The sequence below is a fragment of the Notolabrus celidotus genome, chromosome 24 (genome assembly GCF_009762535.1).
Source record: "Notolabrus celidotus isolate fNotCel1 chromosome 24, fNotCel1.pri, whole genome shotgun sequence".
In the NCBI taxonomy this organism is placed as follows: domain Eukaryota; kingdom Metazoa; phylum Chordata; class Actinopteri; order Labriformes; family Labridae; genus Notolabrus; species Notolabrus celidotus.
The window spans coordinates 6,450,905-6,463,664 of NC_048295.1; the positions used below are offsets into that span (position 1 = coordinate 6,450,905).

The window sequence follows — 12,760 nt, forward strand, 5'->3', positions numbered from 1 at the left end:
GAGTCGGAGGCTCTCCGCTGGTTTGTTTCATTAGGGAGAGCGTAATGACCCCGCAATCACAACACCGAGAAAATACCTACCCTAATAATTATTTTCCGGCTAATGGTTCAGTTTATACTCTCCTATGGCTTTTGTGAATGAACAACTGAAGGGATTGATAATTATAGAAGATCATTACCACTTTTGAAGATAAAGCGAGTTAGCATGTTGGCATAGCTTAGCACAAATTGACAGCTGCAATTGAGAAATCGAAAGCTCATAAATTAACATTTTATGTAAGTCTTTAAAAATCGACAAGTGCTTACTCATTCCCCTTCGCTCCAGTCTTTATACTATGAAAGCTAAGTGCCTTCTGCTTCTTGCGTTATCATCAGCATATGAATAATAATTTAGAACAAGAAAGGAGCTATACATTTTCAAAAATATGTGTAGTCGATACCTTATCCTTTTTTTTTTTTAAGTAATATTTTTTGTGCCTTTTGACAGGACAGCTGATGAGAGACAGAAAACATGGGGAGCAGAGAGAGGAGGAAGACATGCAGGACATGCAGGTCACGGCCAGGGGTCGAACCGGCGACCCCTGCGGCGAGGACCACAGCCTCTGTACATGGGGCGCCTAGACCGCTAGGCCACCAGCGCCCCGTCGATACCCTATACTTGATAGTGCTCTCTCTTTAAGAGTATGCTGTGTGTTGACATGGCTGCCAATCTGAACAGAGCCTCCTGTAAATGTAATTATACATCTGATTGATTTTAATGTTTGTATGTTTGATCCAAGCCTTAAGCAATCTATTTTTTTTGACCCTGTGATAAATCTATTGGCTAGCTCGCTTGTAATCAACCTTTTTTCAAGTGAAATATTCTTCTACAATCAACCTAATAGAAGTCCTGTGGCTCCACATGACAGCGGGAGCTATTTGGTTCACCGGGTTTCCGTGGGAGATTCAGCCGGGTGTCATCAGCATCGCGGCTAAACAAAACGTTATGGATTATGCGGCCGAGTGGGAGTGTGAGGAGGAGGATGAGTTGGTTATTGAGAAAGCTGAATTGGAAAGGTAGGAGTTGAGGCTTTCCAAAGCTGGATTTGGGTTGACAGAGCATAGAAATCTGGTGTTCTGTGTTCTCAGCAGCAGCAGGGTGAAGCAATGGGGGTGCTGCCAAGGGTTTATTGATATTTTAAGGTGAAGCAGTGCGGATGAAAATAGTGATTCTTGTTTCAGTTTGAGATATGATAATGGTTTCTTGCTTTTGTAGCTACAGTAGTCCCATGAAATATTACACAAGCACCAATACCTGCTGTGTCAGGTATGTAAAACAGCAACTGTAACACTAAGAAGGTTCCGTTTCGTGTCCATATTCAAGATTCTTTCTTTGTTCCCCCACCGCGCCTTAATGTGATGTCAGGTATTACAACACTGAGATCGTGATAATGTTGTCAAGAGATTGAGTTGCTGCTGTAATCTTCTATTAATATGTCTTCAAACGCAAAGGTGCCCGTGTGTGAGGCAGCGATTCATGCTTTTGTGTGGGTGTAACAAAGCTAATCCTCTGTGTGTGAAGATGTACCTGCTGCTGGGTAATTCCTCTGGTGTGTGTTCTTGCCCTCCTCTACCGTCTTCTCCTTTCTTTGAATTAGCCTCTCATTAATTTGACAAATACTCAATCACACGGCGCACATTGCAGCACAACCGACACTGAATGGCAGAGTAATATTCAGCTGTTAATGTATTACTGTTTATACAATACACTTATTTAAAGCCATCTTTATTTATTTGCTCTGTATGTTTGCTGGTTGTATCATCTCGTTACACTCTTATTATTCTCCATAGCTGAACCAAGCTAAATTCCCAGTAGAGGTAATTCAAATTTAGTCTGAACTTGTCTATTATGACATCTATTTCACACATTAAAACATACTGTAATACATCTTCTGATATTGTATTTTAGTGATCAGATCATTTGGCTCAGCTCCCAAATGACTCTCTGTGACCATTTTGGCTTTTATTGAGCAAGACATTTGTCCCAATGTTTAGACCAATGACTAATATGTGTGCATGTATTTTCCTTAAGTATTTGTAATTATAATAAGCAGTGTCATCACCAGATAACAGTATTTTACATGATGTAAAATCAGCCGGCTGATATCGTTCACATACAAGAGCAGGCTTTTAGAAACGAGTAGTTTGCAACCAACAGGTCACTATTTGAGACAGACTGAAGTGCCATGAAGGTAGGTCCACCCCCCATCACTTACTTTAACTCTCCCTGTCCCATTAAAGTTACTAACCATAGACCTGTCCCTGTGCTCCCTTGTCTCGTAGGTCCTCTGATTCACTGCTGCAGACGTGCCGGACTCCAGCTGCTGCAGACGTGCCAGACTCCAGCTGCTACAGACGTGCCGGACTCCAGCTGCTGCAGATGTGCCGGACTCCAGCTGCTGCAGACGTGCCAGACTCCAGCTGCTACAGACGTGCCGGACTCCAGCTGCTGCAGACGTGCCGGACTCTAGCGGTAAGAGCTACTACTACTACGACTACTACTATACGTCTCATCACTATCATCACTCTGTCACTCTTATTCTCCTCTATCCCTCTTTCCAACCCCAACTCGGTCTCAGATGCAGATGTCTGTCTAACATGAGTCTGGTTCTGCTTGAGGTTTCTGCCTGTTAAAGGAAGTTTGTCTTTGTCACTGTAAGTTGCTAAATGCTGCGAGGTTCAATGCTCATAGTGGATTAAGATGAGATAAGGCTGAGTCCTGTCTGTAAGAGGGGACTGGATCTTAGTCTGTCTTGGGGTTGGGTCTTTGTTAATAATTTAACATAGAGTACGGTCTAGACCTGCTCTGTTTGTAAAAGCGTCTTGAGATAATGTTTGTTGTGATTTGGTGCCTAAGCATGGTACCTAGGCATATACAAAGGCCTTAGTCCTCATCTCGGCGGGTACTGGTTCGACTCCCGGCCTTCCCCCTCTCTCTGCTCCCCACATTTCCTGTCTCTCTTCAGCTGTCCTATCAATAAAAAGGCGAAAATGTGTTGGATCTTCATGTAGAAAGTGAAGTAGGGCACTGTTGACTTATTGGTACCAGGCAAGTTTTACTAGCAGAGCATTGCAGGTGGGGGTCCTGAACTTGGGGAGAGATTACAGGTAGGCAGGGGTACGGGTCGCTACTGGAAGTCAGCAGAGGGAAGTGAACTGTGGATTCATATGGGTTTAGATTGGTTGAAGACCAAAGGTTTGACTGTGCATGCCAGTGAAGAGCTGGAGTAGTGATATTACAAGAGCCTGTACCAGGAGCTGGGTTGCATGTTCTAACAGGTCGGGTCTGATCAGGTCAAGGCCACATAAAGGTTAACTACTCATCAATCGTGACACCCAAGTTCTGGGCAGACGTAATGGGGCAGAAGTTTGGTTTCCCCGAGGTGGATAGCGATCTGTGGTTGCATGGAGGGACTGGGATGGAATAACAGGAAGCTCAGTTTTCTTCTGCTAGCCTTGCAGAATGTCAGTATCCATTACAAACAACCTACTGCTGTTACACCAGGATCCATGCAGAGGAGCAGAGTAGAAACTTGGATGTATGCCTTTTCCAGATGCCAGACACATTACGAGTAGAAGGAGACATTTGTGCGTCTTTACTGGACATAAATCGTGAGATGTGAGATCTTATTTATCAGATGAAACATCGGTTTAGAATCTCTTTGAAATCGATCTGCTGTCAGACACATTTTACTACATTTCTCTCGCTTTTCACACCTAGCAATGTTACCTGTTTATGAATATATCTGATATGAATCTAGGACAAAATGTGTTCAAAGCTACTTAAAAACAAAGTTGAGGTATCCATTACTGCAGTGTTGACTTTTTTTTTGCACTCTCAGGGTGAACGCCGAGAAAGCTCTCACTTCTCCAGGTATTTCCGAACACACCGCTCCTTTCATCATCGCCTGGCAAACCTGCACCACTCTCACATAATTAAATAAGATTTAAATCATCACATAGAATAATTCTGTGTGGGCTGATGGTGACTGTTGCTAAGGCCAACTTTCCCCTTTTTTTTTTTGCACCAGCCCACTCACACAGTAATTGAGATACTGGCATAACTGAATATACAAAAAAAAAAAAAAGAAAGTGGTGTGGGTGTGAAGATGTCCACGGTTGAGTGGCCAAAAGCAACCCACTCAAACTGCCAAGAGTGCTTATCGATAAATTTGAATGGACATTTTTGACACAGGTATAATTGCTTCAGAGTGAAGTCAGATTTACATTTATGATGAAAGATTGATGATGTGTTTCACTCAGTGTTACATTTCTATACACTTGTATTTTTAGCTCTGGTGTCTCACAGCATCTATATCATTGAGCATTCATTGTCACACTCATATCCAAAAGAGAAGAGGCACATGAAACTATTTTTATCGATGGAAGTAGCTCTTTGAAGACGATACTGTATTGTGCTTTCAACGCCCCCTAATTTCCCCAAGATGTTTGTTAACTCTTGTAAAGTTTTCCCTGTCGGTGGTGACAGCTGGAAGAAGACAGGACATGGCATCTGAAGCATCTTTCTTCAACCAATAATGTTCTTATCATTCGGGGTTGAGCTTTCACAATGGTATATCCGACAGCGTTTTCTACATTTTAGTGCAATTCATTAAAAACAGAATATCCCAGTGTAAAAAATGATCTATTTTGTAAGCAAAGCATTCTGGGTGTTTGTGTTTTTTCAGGGCTGGATGCCGGTGAGGTGGACCTGGTGCTGACTTATGCTGGTGTGCAACTTCCAGTGGACGATGAGGCAGAGTGCTGAGGTGGAGAACATGGTGAGACAGCTACATGGTACCACAAAAATCCAGAGAACTTAGAGAACGTTCTTTCGGCAGTGAATGATTGTGTTAGGGTTCCGACGATGAGATTTATAACTTGTTGTCTATGTCAGATGACGTCAGTGGAGAGAGTGGTGGAGTACACAGAGCTGGAGAGCGAAGCACCCTGGGAAACCCAGAACATTCGACCAGGTCAGCTTCTCGTACAGCCGGGATGGATCCACAGTCCTCAAAGACATCAACACCACCTTCCAACCTAACAAGAAGGTGAGACAGCGGGGTGTGTAACAGCTACAGTTCACTGATAAACAGCTGAACATTGAGTCTTTCTTTTCTGTGGGGTCAGGTGGGGATTGCAGGGAGAAGCTCCCTGGTGTTCCCAGGCTGGCAGAGCCTCAGGGGAGGATCTACATCGATGGCGTTTTGATGTCTGAGATCGGCCTCCACAACCTGCGCCAGAGGATGTCCATCATCCCTCAGGTAGACATATTCTGTTCCTCATATTGAACCTTACAATCTTTACACAACATTCTAAGACACACTAAGTTTTAATTGTCTCTGTTCTTCAGGACCCCGTGCTGTTCACTGACACCGTGAGGAAAAACCTGGACCCGTTCAACCAGCAAACTGATGACGACCTGTGGCGAGCTCTAGAGGAGGCAAGTATTCATCCAGCGCTCTTTCAGAACTGACTTTATAAACAAAGTACAGGTCCTCTGACCCCGTCTCCTTGCTCCCTGCAGGTGCAGCTGATATCGGCGGTGGAGGAGCTGCCCGTTAAGCTGGAGACGGTCCTTGCCAAGTCGGACTCCAACTTCAGCTGGTGTGCCTGGCCCGAGCCATCCTGAGGAAGAACTGCAGCCTCATTATCAGGTACTGCTGACACAGATCAGCGATTCCAATGGTTGTCGTGTTTTTTTACTTCTAGGTGATTTATTTTTTGTTGCTGCTGTGTCCCGTAGGAACAGCCATCAGGGCTGGCTCCTGGTACTCTTACAGAATCATAAAATAATTCTAGATTTAGTAAGACGCCAGCCGAATCGTTGTTTTCATACTTTATTTTGTCATGCAGCAAAGGCAAAATCAATTAGGGTACTTCTTTTTTTTGTGCTGTGTCCCGTAGCACGGACGAACTGATCCAGAAAACTACTCGGGACAAGTTCAGAGAATGTGCATTTGTTTTAGACCACAAAGTACCACAACAAAGTAGTAAGACAGACCAGTATCCTGTCGCTGTCTATGATTGTGTTGAGGTGATGAGCGATTGTCAGCACAGTACATTCTCTGAACATAGACATACTTCAAGAGATAGTTCAGGGGATTTTTTTTTAAGTGGGGGTGGTTATAAAGTCAGAATAGTCCTGTCCTGCTTTTATTGCTTTTAATAATTCTTTATATGCAGACATGCAAAAACTGAATCTGGCCACGCGGGGTCGCCAAACCACGTGACACTGAATGACCCTCCCACGGACTTCCGGTTACACACGTTCCTGGCTCACGTCCACGTTCGACAGCTGCAGAATGGAGGTCTACGGAACGACGAACTAACTGCGGATAAACACACGAGGAGAAGATTCTGGAAACTACAGAGTGTTCCGGATCGGGTTTTGACACGACACGAATCTACTCGAGGTGAGTTTGAGACGTAAACGGCTAAACACCTGGACGCTGAGTTGCTAGCTAATGCTAATGCTAAAGCTCGTGCTATGCTAATGCTAATGTTAATGTTAAAGCTAGTGCTATGCTAATAATAAAGCTACAAATGGACTCTCTGCTGACTGTCCGAAAGTTTGGGAAGTTGTGTTTGTTGTTGTGGACTTGAGTTAAAAGCCTCGTGGTTTTTAAATGTCTCCATTGCTATTTTTTATTCACAGTCTATGGTTGATTGATTCAGCTTCCTCTCAGGTGTGAAAGCACCTGCTTAAGGACCACGTGCTGCATGTGGTTTGTTGTCGTGGTTGTAGTTCCTGGCTCACCACCAGCAGAGGGGCTGTTTCCACCAAAAATTCATTGAGCTGAGGAAGCTGTTTTCAAATCTAAACTAAGCTAACTGTACAAGCTGATTTGGCCAAAATTAAGTATGTAGTATATGAATCAGAGAATTATCTGCAGTGTGCATGAACTACCTAAATGTTGCACTGAATAAACAAAATGTAAGGTGCACTGAAGTCAGCTGGTGTTGGTTTAACGAAACACATGAATCCATTCTGTAGATCTTAATTGTTTTTATTTTGTGTCAGCCTGAAATAATCACAAGTTCTAATGGCTTTATCTCTCACATGTTAAGGTGTGAAGACGTGAGGACTTGAAGATCAGCCGGACCTACGTGGGCTCGCTCCATTGCACCTCATGAGTCGTCTTCTCTGCACTGAAGCTCTGAGGTAAGACTCTTGATTCTTGCAGAAGAGAGTGAGAGCAGGTATCCTTATGGCGGGTTGCCAGCACCACTGGCTAGCAGTGGCATCCCATGCTTGTGCATCTCATGCCTGTGCATCTCCTTTCAACCTTGATACTGGCAACTCAGGGTTATTCATTCATTGTTCTTAAAATATTTTTTTAATTGAATTATTACATTTTTAAAATATTTTTTTATTTAGATTAATGTTTTTTGTAATTTAAACTTTTTTTTTAATTTTATTTTAAATTTTTATTTAAAATAAAAATGTGTGGCTTTTTTGAGTCATACCACCCTCTTCCTAGCTGCTGGTACTTCTCTGGCCCTGAACACCTGTCCTTACCTGTGAAGCCTCCTGACTGTCAGAGATCTTGCTGCTGCTGTTGGACCTACGTGGGCTCACCCTGTTGCACCTGGCTAGGAGTGGTATGCCATGCCTGTGCTTCTCCTTTCCAACCTTGATACTGACAACTCAGGGTTATTCATTCATTGTATTTAAAATATTTTTTTATATATCTGTTAATGTAGATAAATGTTTTTGTGATTTTGAACTTATTTTAATTCAATTTTTTACTTGTATTAAAAATAAAAGTGTGGCTTTTTTGAGTCATACCACTGTCATCCTAGCTGTTGGTACTTCTTTGGCCCTGAACACCTGTCCTTACCTGTGAAGCCTCGCCCCCCTGTGTGTGTGTGTGTGTGTGTGTGTTCGCGCAAAAGCCACGACCCCCTGCATGCCTGTGTGTGTGTGTGTCTGTGTGTGCGCACAAGCCACGCCCCCCTGCATGCCTGTGTGCGTGTGTGTGTGTGTGTGTTCGCGCAAAAGCCACGCCCCCCTGCCTGCGTGTGTGTGTGTGTGTGTGTGTGCGCACAAGCCACGCCCCCCTGTGTGCGTGTGTGTGTGTGTTCGCGCAAAAGCCACGCCCCCCTGCCTGCCTGTGTGTGTGTGTGTTTGCGCGTAAGCCACGCCCCCCTGCATGCCTGTGTGCGTGCGTGTGTGTGTGTGTGCGTATGTTCGCGCAAAAGCCACGCTGCGTGTGTGTGTGCGTGCAAAAGCCCCCCCCTGCGTGTGTGTGTTCGCACAAAAGCCCCCCTGCATGTGTGTGTGCGTGCAAAAGTCCCCCTGCGTGGGTGTGCGTGCAAAAGCCCCCCCCCCCCGTGTGTGTGTTCGCACACACTCTGCGTGTGTGTGTGTGTGCAAAAGCCCCCCCCCCCTGTGTGTGTGTTCGCACAAAAGTCCCCCTGCGTGTGTGTGTGCAAAACCCCCCCCCCCCCGTGTGTGTGTTCGCACAAAAGTCCCCCTGCGTGTGTGTGTGCATGCAAAAGCCCCCCCCGCTGTGTGTGTGGTCGTGTGTGTGTGTGTGTGCAAAAGCCCCCCCCCCTGTGTGTGTGTTCGCACAAAAGTCCCCCTGCGTGTGTGTGTGTGCGTGCAAAACCCCCCCCCCCCCTGCGTGTGTGTGTTCGCACAAAAGTCCCCCTGCGTGTGTGTGTGCGTGCAAAAGTCCCCCTGCGTGTGTGTGTGCGCACAAAAGTCCCCCTGCGTGTGTGTGGCATCCCATGCTTGTGCATCTCATGCCTGTGCATCTCCTTTCAACCTTGATACTGGCAACTCAGGGTTATTCATTCATTGTTCTTAAAATATTTTTTTAATTGAATTATTACATTTTTAAAATATTTTTTTATTTAGATTAATGTTTTTTGTAATTTAAACTTTTTTTTTAATTTTATTTTAAATTTTTATTTAAAATAAAAATGTGTGGCTTTTTTGAGTCATACCATCCTCTTCCTAGCTGCTGGTACTTCTCTGGCCCTGAACACCTGTCCTTACCTGTGAAGCCTCCTGACTGTCAGAGATCTTGCTGCTGCTGTTGGACCTACGTGGGCTCACCCTGTTGCACCTGGCTAGGAGTGGTATGCCATGCCTGTGCTTCTCCTTTCCAACCTTGATACTGACAACTCAGGGTTATTCATTCATTGTATTTAAAATATTTTTTTATATATCTGTTAATGTAGATAAATGTTTTTGTGATTTTGAACTTATTTTAATTCAATTTTTTACTTGTATTAAAAATAAAAGTGTGGCTTTTTTGAGTCATACCACTGTCATCCTAGCTGTTGGTACTTCTTTGGCCCTGAACACCTGTCCTTACCTGTGAAGCCTCGCCCCCCTGTGTGTGTGTGTGTGTGTGTGTGTTCGCGCAAAAGCCACGACCCCCTGCATGCCTGTGTGTGTGTGTGTCTGTGTGTGCGCACAAGCCACGCCCCCCTGCATGCCTGTGTGCGTGTGTGTGTGTGTGTGTTCGCGCAAAAGCCACGCCCCCCTGCCTGCGTGTGTGTGTGTGTGTGTGTGCGCACAAGCCACGCCCCCCTGTGTGCGTGTGTGTGTGTGTTCGCGCAAAAGCCACGCCCCCCTGCCTGCCTGTGTGTGTGTGTGTTTGCGCGTAAGCCACGCCCCCCTGCATGCCTGTGTGCGTGCGTGTGTGTGTGTGTGCGTATGTTCGCGCAAAAGCCACGCTGCGTGTGTGTGTGCGTGCAAAAGCCCCCCCCTGCGTGTGTGTGTTCGCACAAAAGCCCCCCTGCGTGTGTGTGTGCGTGCAAAAGTCCCCCTGCGTGGGTGTGCGTGCAAAAGCCCCCCCCCCCCTGTGTGTGTGTTCGCACAAAAGCCCCCCCCCCTGTGTGTGTGTTCGCACAAAAGTCCCCCTGCGTGTGTGTGTGCAAAAGCCCCCCCCCCCTGTGTGTGTGTTCGCACAAAGTCCCCCTGCGTGTGTGTGTGCATGCAAAAGCCCCCCCCGCTGTGTGTGTGGTCGTGTGTGTGTGTGTGTGCAAAAGCCCCCCCCCCTGTGTGTGTGTTCGCACAAAAGTCCCCCTGTGTGTGCGTGCAAAAGCCCCCCTGCGTGTGTGTGTTCGCACAAAAGTCCCCCTGCGTGTGTGTGTGCGTGCAAAAGTCCCCCTGCGTGTGTGTGTGCGCACAAAAGTCCCCCTGCGTGTGTGTGTGCTTTCAAAGCCCCCCCCCCCTGCGTGTGTGTGTTTGCACAAAAGTCCCCCTGCGTGTGTGTGTGTTCGCACAAAAGTCCCCCTGCGTGTGTATGTGTGTGTGTGTGCAAAAGCCCCCCCCCCCCTGTGTGTGTGTTTGCACAAAAGTCCCCCTGCGTGTGTGTGTGCGCTCAAAAGTCCCCCCCCCCTGCGTGTGTGTGTTCGTGCAAAAGCCCCCCCCTGCGTGTGTGTGTTCGCACAAAAGTCCCCCTGCGTGTGTGTGTGCGTGCAAAAGCCCCCCCCCTGCGTGTGTGTGTGCGCAAAAGCCCCCCCCCGCGTGTGTGTTCACACAAAAGTCCCCCTGCGTGTGTGTGTATTCGCACAAAAGTCCCCCTGCGTGTGTGTGTGTGTTCGCACAAAAGTCCCCCTGCGTGTGTGTGTGCGTGCAAAAGCCCCCCCCCCTGCGTGTGTGTGTGTGTGCGTGCAAAAGTCCCCCTGCGTGTGTGTGTGTTCGCACAAAAGTCCCCCTGCGTGTGTGTGCGTGCAAAAGCCCCCCCCCTGCGTGTGTGTGCGCAAAAGCCCCCCCCCCTGCGTGTGTTCACACAAAAGTCCCCCTGCGTGTGTGTGTTCGCACAAAAGTCCCCCTGCGTGTGTGTGTGCGTGCAAAAGCCCCCCTGCGTGTGTGTGTGTGCGTGCAAAAGTCCCCCTGCGTGTGTGTGTGTGTGCGTGCAAAAGTCCCCCTGCGTGTGTGTGTGCGTGCAAAAGCCCCCCCCTGTGTGTGTGTTCGCACACACTCTGCGTGTGTGTGTGTGTGTGCAAAAGCCCCCCCCCTGTGTGTGTGTTCGCACAAAAGTCCCCCTGCGTGTGTGTGTGCGTGCAAAAGCCCCCCCTCCCCGTGTGTGTGTTCGCACAAAAGTCCCCCTGCGTGTGTGTGTGCGTGCAAAAGTCCCCCTGCGTGTGTGTGTGCGTGCAAAAGCCCCCCCCCTGCGTGTGTGTGTTCGTGCAAAAGACCCCCCCTGCGTGTGTGTGTTCGCACAAAAGTCCCCCTGCGTGTGTGTGTGTTCGCACAAAAGTCCCTCTGCGTGTGTGTGTGTGTGTGCAAAAGCCCCCCCCCTGTGTGTGTTCGCACAAAAGTCCCCCTGCGTGTGTGTGTGCGTGCAAAAGCCCCTCTGCGTGTGTGTGTGCGCACAAAAGTCCCCCCCCCCTGCGTGTGTGTGTTCGCACAAAAGTCCCCCTGCGTGTGTGTGTGCGTGCAAAAGCCCCCCCCCCCCTGTGTGTGTGTTCACACAAAAGTCCCCCTGCGTGTGTGTGTGTTCGCACAAAAGTCCCCCTGCGTGTGTGTGTGTGTTCGCACAAAAGTCCCTCTGCGTGTGTGTGTATGTGAGCAAAAGCCCCCCTGCGTGTGTGTTTGCACAAAAGTCCCCCTGCGTGTGTGTGTGTTCGCACAAAAGTCCCCCTGCGTGTGTGTGTGTTCGCACAAAAGTCCCCCTGCGTGTGTGTGTGCGTGCAAAAGCCCCCCCCCCCCTGCGTGTGTGTGTGCGTGCAAAAGTCCCCCTGCGTGTGTGTGTGTTCGCACAAAAGTCCCCCTGCGTGTGTGTTCGCACAAAAGTCCCCCTGCGTGTGTGTGTGTGTGTGTGTGCAAACGCCCCCCCCCCGTGTGTGTGTTCGCACAAAAGTCCCCCTGCGTGTGTGTGTGCGTGCAAAAGCCCCCCCCGCGTGTGTGTGTTCGCACAAAAGTCCCCCTGCGTGTGTGTGTGCGCACAAAAGTCCCCCCCCCCCTGCGTGTGTGTGTTCGTGCAAAAGCCCCCCCCTGCGTTTGTGTGTGTGCGTGCAAAAGCCCCCCCCCCCTGCGTGTGTGTGCGTGCAAAAGTCCCCCTGCGTGTGTGTGTGCGTGCAAAAGCCCCCCCATGCGTGTGTGTGTGTTCGCACAAAAGTCCCCCTGCGTGTGTGTGCGTGCAAAAGCCCCCCCCCCTGTGTGTGTGTTCGCACAAAAGTCCCCCTGTGTGTGCGTGCAAAAGCACAAGCCACGCCCCCCTGCCTGCCTGTGTGTGTGTCTGTGTGTGTGTGTGTGTGTGCGCGCGCAAGCCACGCCCCCCTGCATGCCTGTGTGTGTGTGTGTGTGTGTGCGCACAAGCCACGCCCCCCTACATGCCTGTGTGTCTGTGTGTGTGCTCGTGCGCGCGCAAGCCACGCCCCCTTGCATGCCTGTGTGTTTGTGTGTGTGTTTAGTAGTCTCTCTTAATAGTAGTCTCTTAATAGTAGTCTCTTAATAGTAGTCTCTTAATAGTAGTCTCTCTTAATAGTAGTCTCTCTTAATAGTAGTCTCTTAATAGTAGTCTCAATAGTAGTCTCTTAATCGTAGTTCTTAATAGTAGTCTCTTATAGTAGTCTCTCTTAATAGTAGCTCTCTAATGTAGTCTTTAATAGTAGTCTCTCTTAATAGTAGTTCTTAATAGTAGTCTCTTAATAGTAGTCTCTCTTATAGTGGTCTCTCTAATAGTAGGCTATTTATTAGTAGTCTTATAGTAGTCTATCTTAATAGAAGTCTCTCTAAATAGTAGTCTCTCTTA

The 12,760-nt window shown here is 47.9% G+C and overlaps 2 long non-coding RNA genes across 5 annotated transcripts; both read left to right on the forward strand.

Moving 5' to 3' along the window:
- Positions 1–546: 546 nt before the first annotated feature.
- On the forward strand, positions 547–5,483 carry LOC117808459. Of its 4 annotated transcripts, none has more exons than XR_004630331.1 (8): positions 547–2,230; positions 2,322–2,511; positions 3,881–3,912; positions 4,506–4,611; positions 4,727–4,819; positions 4,936–5,089; positions 5,169–5,302; positions 5,392–5,483. It is a non-coding gene; the product is annotated as an uncharacterized LOC117808459 (long non-coding RNA). The 4 variants fall into 4 exon arrangements; XR_004630332.1 differs by having other exon boundaries at positions 547–731; positions 884–2,511; XR_004630333.1 differs by having other exon boundaries at positions 547–731.
- A 94-nt stretch (positions 5,484–5,577) lies between these two features.
- Positions 5,578–7,843, forward strand: LOC117808458. Its single transcript, XR_004630329.1, has 4 exons — positions 5,578–5,695; positions 6,225–6,454; positions 7,110–7,203; positions 7,523–7,843. It is a non-coding gene; the product is annotated as an uncharacterized LOC117808458 (long non-coding RNA).
- Positions 7,844–12,760: the final 4,917 nt, after the last annotated feature.